This window comes from Pristiophorus japonicus, unplaced genomic scaffold (genome assembly GCF_044704955.1).
Source record: "Pristiophorus japonicus isolate sPriJap1 unplaced genomic scaffold, sPriJap1.hap1 HAP1_SCAFFOLD_478, whole genome shotgun sequence".
Taxonomy (NCBI): domain Eukaryota; kingdom Metazoa; phylum Chordata; class Chondrichthyes; family Pristiophoridae; genus Pristiophorus; species Pristiophorus japonicus.
This window is the reverse complement of record NW_027254383.1, coordinates 49,911-63,647: the sequence shown is the minus strand read 5'-3', so window position 1 is coordinate 63,647 and position 13,737 is coordinate 49,911. Positions and strand designations below refer to the sequence as shown.

Below are 13,737 nucleotides of genomic sequence, written 5' to 3'. Positions count from 1 at the left end.
CCGACTCGCTAACTCCCCGCTCCGCTCCCGACCTGCCCGCCCCGCTCCCGACTCGCCCTCCCCGCTCCGCTCCCGAACCGCTCCCAACCCGCCCGCCCCGCTCCCGACTCGCCCTCCCCGCTCCGCTCCCGAACCGCTCCCGACCCGCCCGCCCCGCTCCCAACTCGCCCTCCCCGCTCCGCTCCCGAACCGCTCCCAACCCGCCCGCCCCGCTCCCGACTCGCCCTCCCCGCTCCGCTCCATAACCGCTCCCGACTCGCCCTCCCCGCTCCGCTCCCGAACCGCTCCCGACCCGCCCGCCCCGCTCCCGACTCGCCCTCCCCACTCCGCTCCCGAACCGCTCCCGACCCGCCCGCCCCGCTCCCGACTCGCCCTCCCCGCTCCGCTCCATAACCGCTCCCGACCCGCCCACCCCGCTCCCGACTCGCTAACTCCCCGCTCCGCTCCCGACCTGCCCGCCCCGCTCCCGACTCGCCCTCCCCACTCCGCTCCCGAACCGCTCCCGACCCGCCCGCCCCGCTCCCAACTCGCCCTCCCCGCTCCGCTCCCGAACCGCTCCCGAACCGCCCGCCCCGCTCCCAACTCGCCCTCCCCGCTCCGCTCCCGAACGCTCCCGACTCGCCCTCCCCGCTCCGCTCCCGAACCGCTCCCAACCCGCCCGCCCCGCTCCCGACTCGCCCTCCCCGCTCCGCTCCCGAACCGCTCCCAACCCGCCCATCCCGCTCCCGACTCGCCCTCCCCGCTCCGCTCCCGAACCGCTCCCAACCTGCCCGTCACGCTCCCGACTCGCCCTCCCCGCTCCGCTCCATAACCGCTCCCGACCCGCCCGCCCCGCTCCCGACTCGCCCTCCCCGCTCCGCTCCATAACCGCTCCCGACCCGCCCACCCCGCTCCCGACTCGCCCTCCCCGCTCCCGACTCGCTAACTCCCCGCTCCGCTCCCGACCCGCCCGCCCCGCTCCCGACTCGCCCTCCCCGCTCCGCTCCATAACCGCTCCCGACCCGCCCGCCCCGCTCCCGACTCGCCCTCCCCGCTCCGCTCCATAACCGCTCCCGACCCGCCCACCCCGCTCCCGACTCGCTAACTCCCCGCTCCGCTCCCAACCCGCCCGCCCCGCTCCCGACTCGCCCTCCCCGCTCCGCTCCCGAACCGCTCTCGACCCGCCCGCCCCGCTCCCGACTCGCCCTCCCCACTCCGCTCCCGACCCGCCCGCCCCGCTCCCGACCCGCCCGCCCCGCTCCCGACTCGCCCTCCCCGCTCCGCTCCCGAACCGCTCCCAACCCGCCCGCCCCGCTCCCGACCCGCCCGCCCCGCTCCCGACTCGCCCTCCCCGCTCCGCTCCCGAACCGCTCCCAACCCGCCCGCCCCGCTCCCGACTCGCCCTCCCCACTCCGCTCCCGAACCGCTCCCGACCTGCCCGCCCCGCTCCCGACTCGCCCTCCCCGCTCTGCTCCCGAACCGCTCCCGACCCGCCCACTCCGCTCCCAACCCGCCCGCCCCGCTCCCGACTCGCCCTCCCCGCTCCGCTCCCGAACCGCTCCCGAGCCGCGCGCCCCGCTCCCGACTCGCCCTCCCCGCTCCGCTCCCGACCCGCCCGCCCCGCTCCCGACTCGCCCTCCCCGCTCCGCTCCCGAACCGCTCCCAACCCGCCCGCCCCGCTCCCGACTCGCCCTCCCCGCTCCGCTCCCGAACCGCTCCCGACCCGCCCGCCCCGCTCCCAACTCGCCCTCCCCGCTCCGCTCCCGAACCGCTCCCAACCCGCCCGCCCCGCTCCCGACTCGCCCTCCCCGCTCCGCTCCATAACCGCTCCCGACTCGCCCTCCCCGCTCCGCTCCCGAACCGCTCCCAACCCGCCCGCCCCGCTCCCGACTCGCCCTCCCCGCTCCGCTCCATAACCGCTCCCGACTCGCCCTCCCCGCTCCGCTCCATAACCGCTCCCGACCCGCCCACCCCGCTCCCGACTCGCTAACTCCCCGCTCCGCTCCCGACCTGCCCGCCCCGCTCCCGACTCGCCCTCCCCACTCCGCTCCCGAACCGCTCCCGACCCGCCCGCCCCGCTCCCAACTCGCCCTCCCCGCTCCGCTCCCGAACCGCTCCCGAACCGCCCGCCCCGCTCCGCTCCCGAACGCTCCCGACTCGCCCTCCCCGCTCCGCTCCCGAACCGCTCCCAACCCGCCCGCCCCGCTCCCGACTCGCCCTCCCCGCTCCGCTCCCGAACCGCTCCCGACCCGCCCGCCCCGCTCCCGACTCGCCCTCCCCACTCCGCTCCCGACCCGCTCCCGACTCGCCCTCCCCGCTCCCGACTCGCCCTCCCCGCTCCGCTCCTGAACCATTCCTGATCCACCCGCCCTGTTCCCAACCCATCCGTCCCGCTCCCGACCCGCTCCCGCCCCGTCCGTCCCGCTCCCGACTCGCCCTCCCCGCTCCGCTCCCGACCCACCCATCCTGTTCCCAACCCATCCGCCCCGCTCCCGAGCCACCCGCCCCACTCTAGCCCTGTCCCCGACTCACCCGTCCCGCTCCCAACCCGTCCGCCCCGCTCCTGACCCATTCCCGCCCCGCTCCCGACCCATTCCCGCCCCGCTCCCGACCAGTCAGTCCCGCTCCCGACCTGCTCCCAACCCGTCCGCCCACTGGCGCCTCACAAAGGAAGTGGCGTGCATTATTTCAGGGGCGGTAAGCCCAATTTCTCGCGATTGCCAAGACTTCTGTGCCCGGCGCAAAGTACCGCGTCTCGGGAGTGCTACTCCTCAAATGGGGCGCAACAGAATATTTCCCCCTTACTCTTCTGCACCGGGGATGAGGGACCTCAGTGACGTGGAGAGACTGGAGAAGCTGGGGTTGTTCTCCTTGGAGCAGAGAAGGTTGAGAGGAGATTTGATCGAGGTGTTTAAAGTCATGAGGGGTTCAGATCGAGTAAATAAAGAGAAACTGTTCCCATTGGCAGATTGGCCAATAATCAGTGGGCATGGATTTAAGGTGATTGACAAAAGAACGAGAGGGGCCTGAGGAAAAACGTTTTTACACAGTGAGTTGTTGTGATCTGGAACGCACTGCCTGATAGGGCGGTGGAGCCAGATTCAATAGCAGCCTTCGAAAGGGAATGGGATTAATTCTTGCAGGGGACAGAGCGGGGGAGTGGCACTGACTGGATTGCTCTTTGAGAGAGCTGGTGTGAACTCAATGGGCCAAATGGCCGCCTTCTGTGCTGCACTATTTATGATTCTAATTACTCCCTGCGGTAGCAAGTTCCACATTCTCACCACTCTGAGTAAAGAAGTTTCTGCTGCATTCCCGATTGGATTTATAAGTAACTATCTTATATTTATGACTCCTAGTTTTGGACCCTCCCACAAGTGGAAACATTTCCTTTACGTCTACTCCATCAAACCCCTTCATAATCTTAAAGACCTTTCTCAGGTCACCCTCAGCTCCCTCTAATCCCGCTCCCTCTAATCCCGCTCCCTCTAATCCCGCAATTCCCGCTCACTCTATTCCCGCTCCCTCTAATCCCGCTCCCTCGAATCCAGTAATTCCCGCTCACTGTATTCCCGCTCCCTCTAATCCAGCAATTCCCGCTCCCTCTAATCCCGCAATTCCCGCTCACTCTATTCTCGCTCCTTCTAATCCCGCTCCCTCTAATCCCACAATTCCCACTCCCTCTATTCCCGCTCCCTCTACTCTCGCTCTCTCTAGTCCAGCAAATCCCGGTCCCTCTAATCCCGCTCCTTCTAATCCCGCTCCCTCTAATCCCACAATTCCCGCTCCCTCTATTCCCGCTCCCTCTAATCCAGCAATTCCCGCTCCCTCTATTCCCGCTCCCTCTACTCCCGCTCCCTCCAATCCAGCAATTCCCGCTCCCTCTAACCCCGCTCCCTCTACTCCCACTCCCTCTACTCCCACTCCCTCTAATCCAGCAATTCCCGCTCCCTCTAATCCAGCAATTCCCGGGCCCGCTATTCCCGGGCCCTCGAAGGCAGCAGTCTGTGGGATGGAGTTGCTGCGACAGTTTCCCGCTGCTGCAGGTGTTGCAACATCAGAAGCTGGTTTCCCCTGCACCATTTATTCAGTTGTGAAAGAACCTTTGGTTGGTAGTGAAGTAAGATCAATGCTGACATTAATCTCGAAGGAACCGAGTGAGGCAGGGTGAGCAGATCCAATCTCTGGGACACATTCTGCCTGTCCTTTGCTTCCCTCACATGCCCCATGCAAGATGTGTTGGATGTCAGCTTGCCGTATGATCTGTGCTCCTCGCACTAAACCTATTGTAATGTCTTCGTTCGGTCGCAAGCAAGGCTGGTGGTCTGGCCTGTGGTTTAATAGGATTCTCCCGCCCTGGACTGTTCATTCCCCCTCTGTGGCCACAGCTCATCATTTGGTAAACACATGCTGGGCTTTCCTGTTCTGTTGTTCAATCGGCCCAGTTCCTCTTTTCTGTTCCACAATCCGCACCTCCTCCAGTGATCGGACTTTACACTTTATTCCCCTGAAAATATTGCCCTTTCTGAGATACTCCTGGTCCCTCCCAGAGAGATATCCCTGGGGGTCGGAGGCCGGAATGGGGTCGGGGGTAGAGCTGGGGTTCCGATGGGGTCAGGGACTGGGGTTGGGGATCGGGGTCAGGGACTGGGGTCAGGGATCGGGGTCAGGGACTGGGGTCGGGGATCGGGGTCAGGGGACTGGGGTCGGGAATCAGGTCGGGATCAGGGACTGGGGTCAGGGATCGAGGTGGGGTCAGGGACTGGGGTCTGGGATCGGGGTGAGGGACTCGGGTCGGGGATCAGGGTGGGGTCAGGGACTGGGGTCGGGGATCAGGGTGGGGTCAGGGACTGGGGTCGAGGATCGGGGTGAGGGACTCGGGTCGGGGATCAGGGTGGGGTCAGGGGCTGGGGTCAGGGATCGGGGTGAGGGACTCGGGTCGGGGATCGGGGTGGGGTCAGGGACTGGGGTCGGGGATCAGGGTGGGGTCAGGGACTGAGGTCGGGGATCGGAGTGGGGTCAGGGACTGAGGTCAGGGATCGGGGATGGGTCAGGGACTGGGGTCGGGGATCAGGGATCGGGGTGGGGTCAGGGATCGGGGATGGGTCAGGGACTGGGGTCGGGGATCAGGGTGGGGTCAGGGACTGGGGTCGGGGATCGGGGTGAGGGACTCGGGTCGGGGATCAGGGTGGGGCAAGGGACTGGGGTCGGGGATCGGGGTGGGATCAGGGACTGGGGTCGGGGATCAGGGTGGGGTCAGGGATCGGGGTGGGGTCAGGGACTGGGGTCGGGGATCGGTCAGGGACTGGGGTCGGGGTGGGGTCAGGGACTGGGGTCGTGGATCGGGGTGGGATCAGGGACTAGGGTCGGGGATCAGGGTGGGGTCAGGGACTGGGATCGGGGTGAGGAACTCGGGTCAGGGATCAGGGTGTGATCAGGGACTGGGATCGGGAATCGGGTCGGGGATCGGGGTGGGATCAGGGACTGGGTTCGGGGATCGGGTCAGGGATCGGGGTGGGATCAGGGACTGGGGTCGGGGATCAGGGTGGGGTCAGGGACTGGGGTCGGGGATCGGGGTGGGGTCAAGGACTGGGGTCGGGGATCGGGGTAGGGTCAGGGACTGGGGTCAGGGATCAGGGTGGGGTCAGGGACTGAGGTCGGGGATCGGGGTGGGGTCAGGGACTGAGGTCAGGGATCGGGGATGGGTCAGGGACTGGGGTCGGGGATCGGGGTGGGGTCAGGGACTGGGGTCGGGGATCAGGGTGGGGTCAGGGACTGAGGTCGGGGATCGGGGTGGGGTCAGGGACTGAGGTCAGGGATCGGGGTGGGATCAGGGACTGGGGTCGGGGATCAGGGTGGGGTCAGAGACTGGGGTCGGGGATCGGGGTGAGGGACTCGGGTCGGGGATCAGGGTGGGGTCAGGGACTGGGGTCGGGGATCGGGTCGGGGATCGGGGTGGGATCAGGGTCTGGGGTCGGGGATCAGGGTGGGGTCAGGGACTGGGGTCGGGGGTCGGGGTGAGGAACTCGGGTCGGGGATCAGGGTGTGATCAGGGACTGGGATCGGGGATCGGGTCGGGGATCGGGGTGGGGTCAGGGACTGAGGTCAGGGATCGGGGTGGGATCAGGGACTGGGGTCGGGGATCGGGGTGGGGTCAGGGACTGGGGTCGAGGATCAGGGTGGGGACAGGGACTGAGGTCAGGGATCGGGGTGGGATCAGGGACTGGGGTCGGGGATCGGGGTGGGGTCAGGGGCTGAGGTCAGGGATCGGGCTGGGATCAGGGACTGAGGTCAGGGATCGGGGTGGGATCAGGGACTGAAGTCGGGGATTGGGGTGGGGTCAGGGACTGGGGTTGGGGATCAGGGTGGGGACAGGGACTGAGGTCGGGGATCGGGTTGGGGTCAGGGACTGGGGTCAGGGTTCAGGGTGGGGTGAGGGACTGGGGTTGGAGATCGGGGTGGGTCAGAGGCTGGTGTGCGGTGGGACTGGGGTGCCCATCCTCAGGTACAGTCAATGTGAGCTGGATACCACGTCTCTCCAAACATTGGTGCGCCAGTCCTCCCAGGGGATTTCCCGAATCTTGCAGAGACAACCTTAGTGGTATTTCTCCAGCGATCAGCATCGAAGCACTGACCACACTCGACCAGCTCCGTTGGGCAGGCCACATTGTCCGCATGCCCGACACAAGACTCCCAAAGCAAGTGCTCTACTTGGAACTCCTACACGGCAAGCGAGCCCCAGGTGGGCAGAGGAAATGTTTCAAGGACACACTCAAAGCCTCCCTGATAAAATGCAACATCCCCACTGACACCTGGGAGTCCCTGGCCAAAGACCGCCCGAAGTGGAGGAAGAGCATCCGGGAGGGCGCCGAGCACCTCGAGTCTCGTCGCCGAGAGCATGCAGAAACCAAGCGCAGGCAGCGGAAGGAGCGTGCGGCAAACCAGTCCCACCCACCCCTTCCCTCAACCACTGTCTGTCCCACCTGTGACAGAGACTGTAATTCCCGTATTGGACTGTTCAGTCACCTGAGAACTCACTTTTAGAGTGGAAGCGAGTCTTCCTCGATCCCGAGGGACTGCCTATGATGATGATGATGGATTGACCCTGGGCTGCACATTTCAGGAGGTTGTTGGAATTTGATGAAAGCACAAAAAGCAGCTGGTAGTTTCTCTGGAGTTACATATAAATTCTTCAAGCTGCTCCCTCACTTCACTGAGAGAGTTTCTCAGCCAGCGATGGGAGCAGTAACACTGTCGCTCGAGATTTGCAGATAGCACTGCTCCATAAACCGTGCATCAATGCTGCAGACTGCTGGCTCCTATACTGAGGCCAGGTGAACCTGCACCATTGTCTGAAAGCTCCTCAGCCCAGCTCAGGGCTTGAAACAAGGTCTAAACTGCGCAGAAGTGAAACTTTTACAAATATTTCTCCTTTCCCTAAAGTACAGCAGCCCTGAGTTATGTAGAAAGTGAATACCACAGCAAAGGGTTACTTACAGCCAGTGCGTATTTAACCTTCCTGCTCCGATGCTCTGAAGAGCAAATCTGTGACACTCAGAAACAGGCGGTTTCCTCCAGCACAAGTCAACTTCCTGGTCACCGCCCTCTGCAATTTTTCACCAATGAAAATCGAGCCTACTGCATTGTGAGCTGTTCAACTGAGAGAACAGATCCCTCAGAGTAACTGTAACCAGGGCAGACTGAGCGATGATCCTCAGAGTCACTGTCATGTATGTACTTTTGGGATCACGAGCCACTAGATGGCGTCACTGTTGGAGGCCAATGGGCTGCATGCACGTGTGTGCAGCCCAAGTATAAAAGGCCAGCCATTTTGTATATTAGTCACTTTGGGCCTTAATAAAGCAGAGCCAAGGTTATACCTCTTGGAGTTAAACTGTTATGTCTTTAATACTCTTACAAATGACTCCACGAGGTCTAGTATTGTACTTGAGCTGTTGTGACCATAGTCCCATTTATTGTAACTCCAGAGTAAAGCACAAGCCTTTTACACTGGACCCTGCACACCTGTGCAGGTGACCTTCAGGTCTCCCAACACAGTGCCCTCTGGTAGCACACCTTATGTGACTTTACAGTTAGTATACATGGGTAGATTCACGTTCAACAGTTCTGCCTGTGAAAGGCGCCATTCTATTTACAGTACTTGCCGGGTTTGAGTCCTGAGAGTGTCATCATCTGCTTGGAGCTGCAGCTTGAGGTCATGAACGCCTGGCTGATGCTGATGGCCTTCTGCAGAGTGACGGTGGTTTCGGCAGACAGTAGCCTGTGAAGAAGGTCCCCATGACCGATGCCACTTACGAAGATGTCCCACAACACATCGGCGAGGGATGCACCGAATTAACACGGTCCTGCCATCTTCTGAGGTCGGCAGCGTACTTCGCGATTTCCTGGCCCTCGAGGCGGCGGTGTGTATAAAATCGATGCCTGACCGTGAGGTGGCTCTGCTTTGGTTTGAGTTAGTCCTGAATTAGCACTTTCAGTTCCTCGTATGACTTGGTCGTTGTATTCTCTGGTACAAGCAAGTCTCTGATGAGGCTGTAGACCGTGGGCCCACAACTGGTCAGCAGGATAGCTCGGCGCTTATCTGCCAGCGTGGCCGCATCATCGCCTACCAGGTCGTTGCTGCGTGAAAGTTCATAATCTCGTCGCCAGTTGTTATGTCTTCAATACTATTATGAATGACTCCACGAGGTCTACTATTGTACTTGAGCTGTTGTGACCTTAGTCCCATTTATTGTAACTCCAGAGTGGGGCACAAGCATGGTGGGCAGCCTTTTATACTGGGCCCTGCACACCTATGCAGGTGATTCTCAGGTCTCCCACCACAGTGCCCTCTGGTGGCACACCTTATGTGACTATACAGTTAGTATACATGGTCTACATATATGACATAAACAGTACTCAGTCTAACAGTTATTGCATACACAACAGTAACAGTAACCGGGACAGACTGGACAATGACCCTCAGTAACAGTAACCGGGACAGACTGGGCAATGACCCTCAGTAACCGGGACAGACTGGACAATGACCCTCAGTAACAGTAACCGGGACAGACTGGGCGATGACCCTCAGTAACCGTAACCGGGACAGACTGGGCAATGACCCTCAGTAACCGGGACAGACTGGGCAATGACCCTCAGTAACCGGGACAGACTGGACAATGACCCTCAGTAACAGTAACCGGGACAGACTGGGCGATGACCCTCAGTAACCGGGACAGACTGGGCGATGACCCTCAGTAACCGGGACAGACTGGGCGATGACCCTCAGTAACCGGGACAGACTGGGAAATGACCCTCAGTAACCGGGACAGACTGGGCGATGACCCTCAGTAACCGGGACAGACTGGGCGATGACCCTCAGTAACAGTAACCGGGACAGACTGGGTGATGACCCTCAGTAACCGGGACAGACTGGGCAATGACCCTCAGTAACAGTAACCGGGATAGACTGGGAGATGACCCTCAGTAACCGGGACAGACTGGGCGATGACCCTCAGTAACCGGGACAGACTGGGCAATGACCCTCAGTAACCGGGACAGACTGGGCGATGACCCTCAGTAACCGGGACAGACTGGGCAATGACCCTCAGTAACCGGGACAGACTGGGCGATGACCCTCAGTAACAGTAACCGGGACAGACTGGGCGATGACCCTCAGTAACAGTAACCGGGACAGACTGGGTGATGACCCTCAGTAACAGTAACCGGGACAGACTGGGCGATGACCCTCAGTAACCGGGACAGACTGGGCGATGACCCTCAGTAACCGGGACAGACTGGGCGATGACCCTCAGTAACCGGGACAGACTGGGCGATGACCCTCAGTAACAGTAACCGGGACAGACTGGGTGATGACCCTCAGTAACCGGGACAGACTGGGCAATGACCCTCAGTAACAGTAACCGGGATAGACTGGGAGATGACCCTCAGTAACCGGGACAGACTGGGCGATGACCCTCAGTAACCGGGACAGACTGGGCAATGACCCTCAGTAACCGGGACAGACTGGGCGATGACCCTCAGTAACCGGGACAGACTGGGCAATGACCCTCAGTAACCGGGACAGACTGGGCGATGACCCTCAGTAACAGTAACCGGGACAGACTGGGCGATGACCCTCAGTAACAGTAACCGGGACAGACTGGGTGATGACCCTCAGTAACAGTAACCGGGACAGACTGGGCGATGACCCTCAGTAACCGGGACAGACTGGGCGATGACCCTCAGTAACCGGGACAGACTGGGCGATGACCCTCAGTAACCGGGACAGACTGGGCGATGACCCTCAGTAACATAACCGGGAGAGAGGGGAGGGGGGGGCGAGAGGGAGCGGGAGGGGGGAGGGGGAGAGAAAGGAGAGGGGGGACAGAGAGGGGAGGGGGGGTGAGAGGGGAGTGGGGAGAGAGGGGAGTGGGGAGAGAGTGGAGGGGGGGAAAGAGCGGAGGTGGACGGCGGGAGAGAGGGTAGACAGGGGAGGGGGGAGAGTGGAGATAGGGAGAGAGGGGCCGGCGAAGAGAGGGGAGGAGGAGAGGGAGAGGGAGATGAGGGGAGAGATGGGAGTTAGAGGTGAAGGAGAGGGGGAGGGAGGGAGGGAGAAGGGGTGGGAGAGTGGGGGATAGAGCCGGGGGGGGGGGGGGTGGGAGGTGGGAGAGAGGGGAGATTGAGAGGGGGAGAGAAGGGTTGGGAGGGCGAAGAGGGGAGGAAGACCAGGAGAGACAGTTGAGGTGGAGAGAGGAGGGGGAGAGAGAGGTGAGGGGGAGAGGGGAGGGGAAGAGGGAAGTGAGAGGGTGATGGAGAGAGGAGGATAAGGGGCTGGAGGGAAAGGAGGGGGAGAGTTGGGAGGGGGAGAGAGGGGAAGGAAAGAGAGGGGAGGGAGAGAGAGGAGAGGGGAGGGGGAGGGAGGGGAGGGGGGAGTTGGGAGGGGGAGAGTTGGGAGGTGGAGAGAGGGGAGGTTGAGAGAGGGGAAGAGGGGAGGGGGAGAGAGGAAAGAGAGGAGGGTGAGAGAGAGGAGGGGCAGGGGAAAGAGGGGAGGGGGAGAGAGGGGAGGGGAGGGGAAGAGGGAAGGAGGGAGGGGAAGAGGGAGAGGGGAGGGGGGAGGGGGGAAGAGGGGAGAGGGGAGGGGGGGGAGAGAGGAGGTGGAGGGGAAGAGGGAAGGGGAGGGGGAGAGGGGAGGGTGGAGAGGGGAGGGGAGGGTGGAGAGGGGAGGGGAGGGAGGAGAGGGGAGAGAGCGGGTGGAGAGGTGAGGGGGCAGGGGGAAAGGGGAGGGGGCAGGGGGAAGAGAGGCGAGGGGGAGCGACGGGACGGGGAGAGAGGGGAGGGGGAGAGAGGGGAGGGGGGAGGGGGGAGAAGATGGAAGGGGAGGGGAGAGAGAGGTGAGGAGGGGGAGAGATGAGTGGGGGAGAGGGGAGAGAGAGGAGGGGAGAGAGAGGAGGGGAGAGAGAGGAGGGGGAGAGGTGGGAGGGGGAAAGATGGGAGGAGAGGGGGAAAGAAGGGAGGGGGAGGGGTAAGAGGCTAGGAGAGGGGAGGGGGAGAGAGGAGAAGGGGAGAGAGGGAGGGGGAGAGAGGGAGGGGGAGAGGGAGAGAGGGGAGGAGGAGAGTGGGGAGGTGGGAGAGAGGGGAGGGGGGAGGGAGAGAGGGGAGGGGGGGAGAAAGGGGAGGGGGGAGAGAGGGGAGGGGGAGAGAGGGAGGGGGAGAGGGAGAGAGGGGAGGAGGAGAGTGGGGAGGTGGGAGAGAGGGGAGGGGGGAGGGAGAGAGGGGAGGGGGGGAGAAAGGGGAGGGGGGAGAGAGGGGAGGGGGAGAGAGGGGAGGGGGGAGGGAGAGAGGGGAGGGGGGAGAGAGGGGAGGGGGAGAGAGGGGAGATGTGGAGGGGAGAGAGGGAAAGGGGGAGAGAGGGGAGGGAGGGGGGCAAGAGGGGAGGGGAAGAGGGAGAGAAGGGAGGGGGAGGGGCAGGGTGAGAGAGGGGGCGAGAGGGGAGGGGCACGGGAGAGAGAGGGGAGGGGGGAGAGGAGAGGGGAAGGGGAGAGAGGGAGGGGGGAGAGACGGGAGGGGGAAGAAACGGGAGGGGAGAGAGGGTCGGGGGAAACACAGAAATATAGAAGATAGGAGCAGTAGTAGGCCATTCGGCCCCTCGAGTCTGCACCACCATTCAATATGATCATGGCTGATCCTCTATCTCAACACCATATTCCCGCTTTTTCCCCATACCCCTTGATGTCTTTTGTTTCTAGAAATCTATCTATCTCCCTCTTAAATATATTTAGTGACTTGGCCTCCACAGCCTTCTGTGGTAGAGAATTCCACAGGTTTACCACCCTCGGAGTGAGAACATTTCTCCTCATCTCGCTCCTAAATTTCCTACCCCGTATCCTGAGACTGTGACCCCTTATTCTAGACTTCCCAGCCCAGGGAAACATCCTCCCCACATCCAGTCTGTCCAACCCAGTCAGAATTTTATACCTTTCAATGAGATCCTCTCTCATTCTTCTAAACTCCAGTGAATAAAGGTCTAGTCGACCCAATCTCTCCTCATACAACAGTCGTGCCATCCGAGGAATCAGTCTGGCAAACCTTCGCTGCACGCCCTCTATGGCAAGTATATCCTTTCTTAGGTAAGGAGACCAAAACTGCACACAACACTCCAGGTGCGGTCTCACCAAGACCCTGTATAACTGTAGGAAGACATCCTTGCTCCTGTACTCAAATCCTCTTGCATTGAAGGCCAACATACCATTTGCCTTCCTAACTGCTTGCTGCATCTGCCTGTTTGCTTTCAATGACTGATGTACAAGGACACCCAGGTCCCTCTGTACATCGACACTTCCCAAGCCATCACCATTTAAATAATACTTTGTCCTTATGTTTTTCCTACCAGACTGGATAACTTCACATTTATCCACGTTATACTGCATCTGCCATGTGTTTGCCCACTCACTCAACCGATCTAAATCGCCTTGCAGCATCTTTGCATCCTCCTTATAACTCACAATCCCACCTAGTTTTGTGTCATCAGCAAACTTGGAAATATTACATTTGGTTCCCTCATCCAAATCATTTATATATATTGTGAATAGCTGGGGCCCCAGCACTGATCCCTGTGGTACTCTGGAGCATCCACAATACTGAGAATGACGTGAGTAGCACGTGTAGTGAGTTGGTCTTACCACAGGTGAAGGGTCCACAGCCAGATAGGGAATGGAAGACCAGCAGGAAGAGCAGTGCAAGGAAGGTAGTGCAGGGGTCCCCTGCGGTCATCCCTCTGCAAAACAGATACACCGTTTTGAGTACTGTTGAGGAGGATGACTCATCAGGGGAGGGCAGCAGCAGCCAAGTTCATGGCACCGTGGCTGGCTCTGCTGCACAGGAGGGCAGGAAAAAGAGTGGGAGAGCGATAGTGATAGGGGATTCAATTGTAAGGGGAATAAATAGGCGTTTCTGCGGCCGCAACCGAGACTCCAGGATGGTATGTTGCCTCCCTGGTGCAAGGGTCAAGGATTTCTCGGAGCGGGTGCAGGACATTCTGAAAAGGGAGGGAGAACTGCCAGTTGTTGTGGTGCACATAGGTACCAACGACATAGGTAAAAAAAGGGATGAGGTCCTACGAGACGAATTTAAGGAGGTAGGAGCTAAATTAAAAAGTAGGACCTCAAAAGTAGTAATCTCCGGATTGCTACCAGTGCCACGTGCTAGTCAGAGTAGGAATCGCAGGATAGCGCAGATGAATACGTGGCTTGAGCAGTG

The 13,737-nt window shown here is 61.3% G+C and overlaps 1 protein-coding gene across 1 annotated transcript in view; it reads right to left on the bottom strand.

The window, feature by feature from the left end:
* LOC139252716 (15-hydroxyprostaglandin dehydrogenase [NAD(+)]-like) overlaps window positions 1-7,551 on the bottom strand; it is a 280,929-nt gene extending 273,378 nt beyond the window's left edge. The window contains exon 1 of the mRNA XM_070873463.1: window positions 7,477-7,551. The gene's annotated coding sequence lies outside the window, so the exon portion shown is untranslated. The remainder of the gene's footprint in view (window positions 1-7,476) is intronic.
* Between the last annotated feature and the right edge of the window lie 6,186 nt (window positions 7,552-13,737).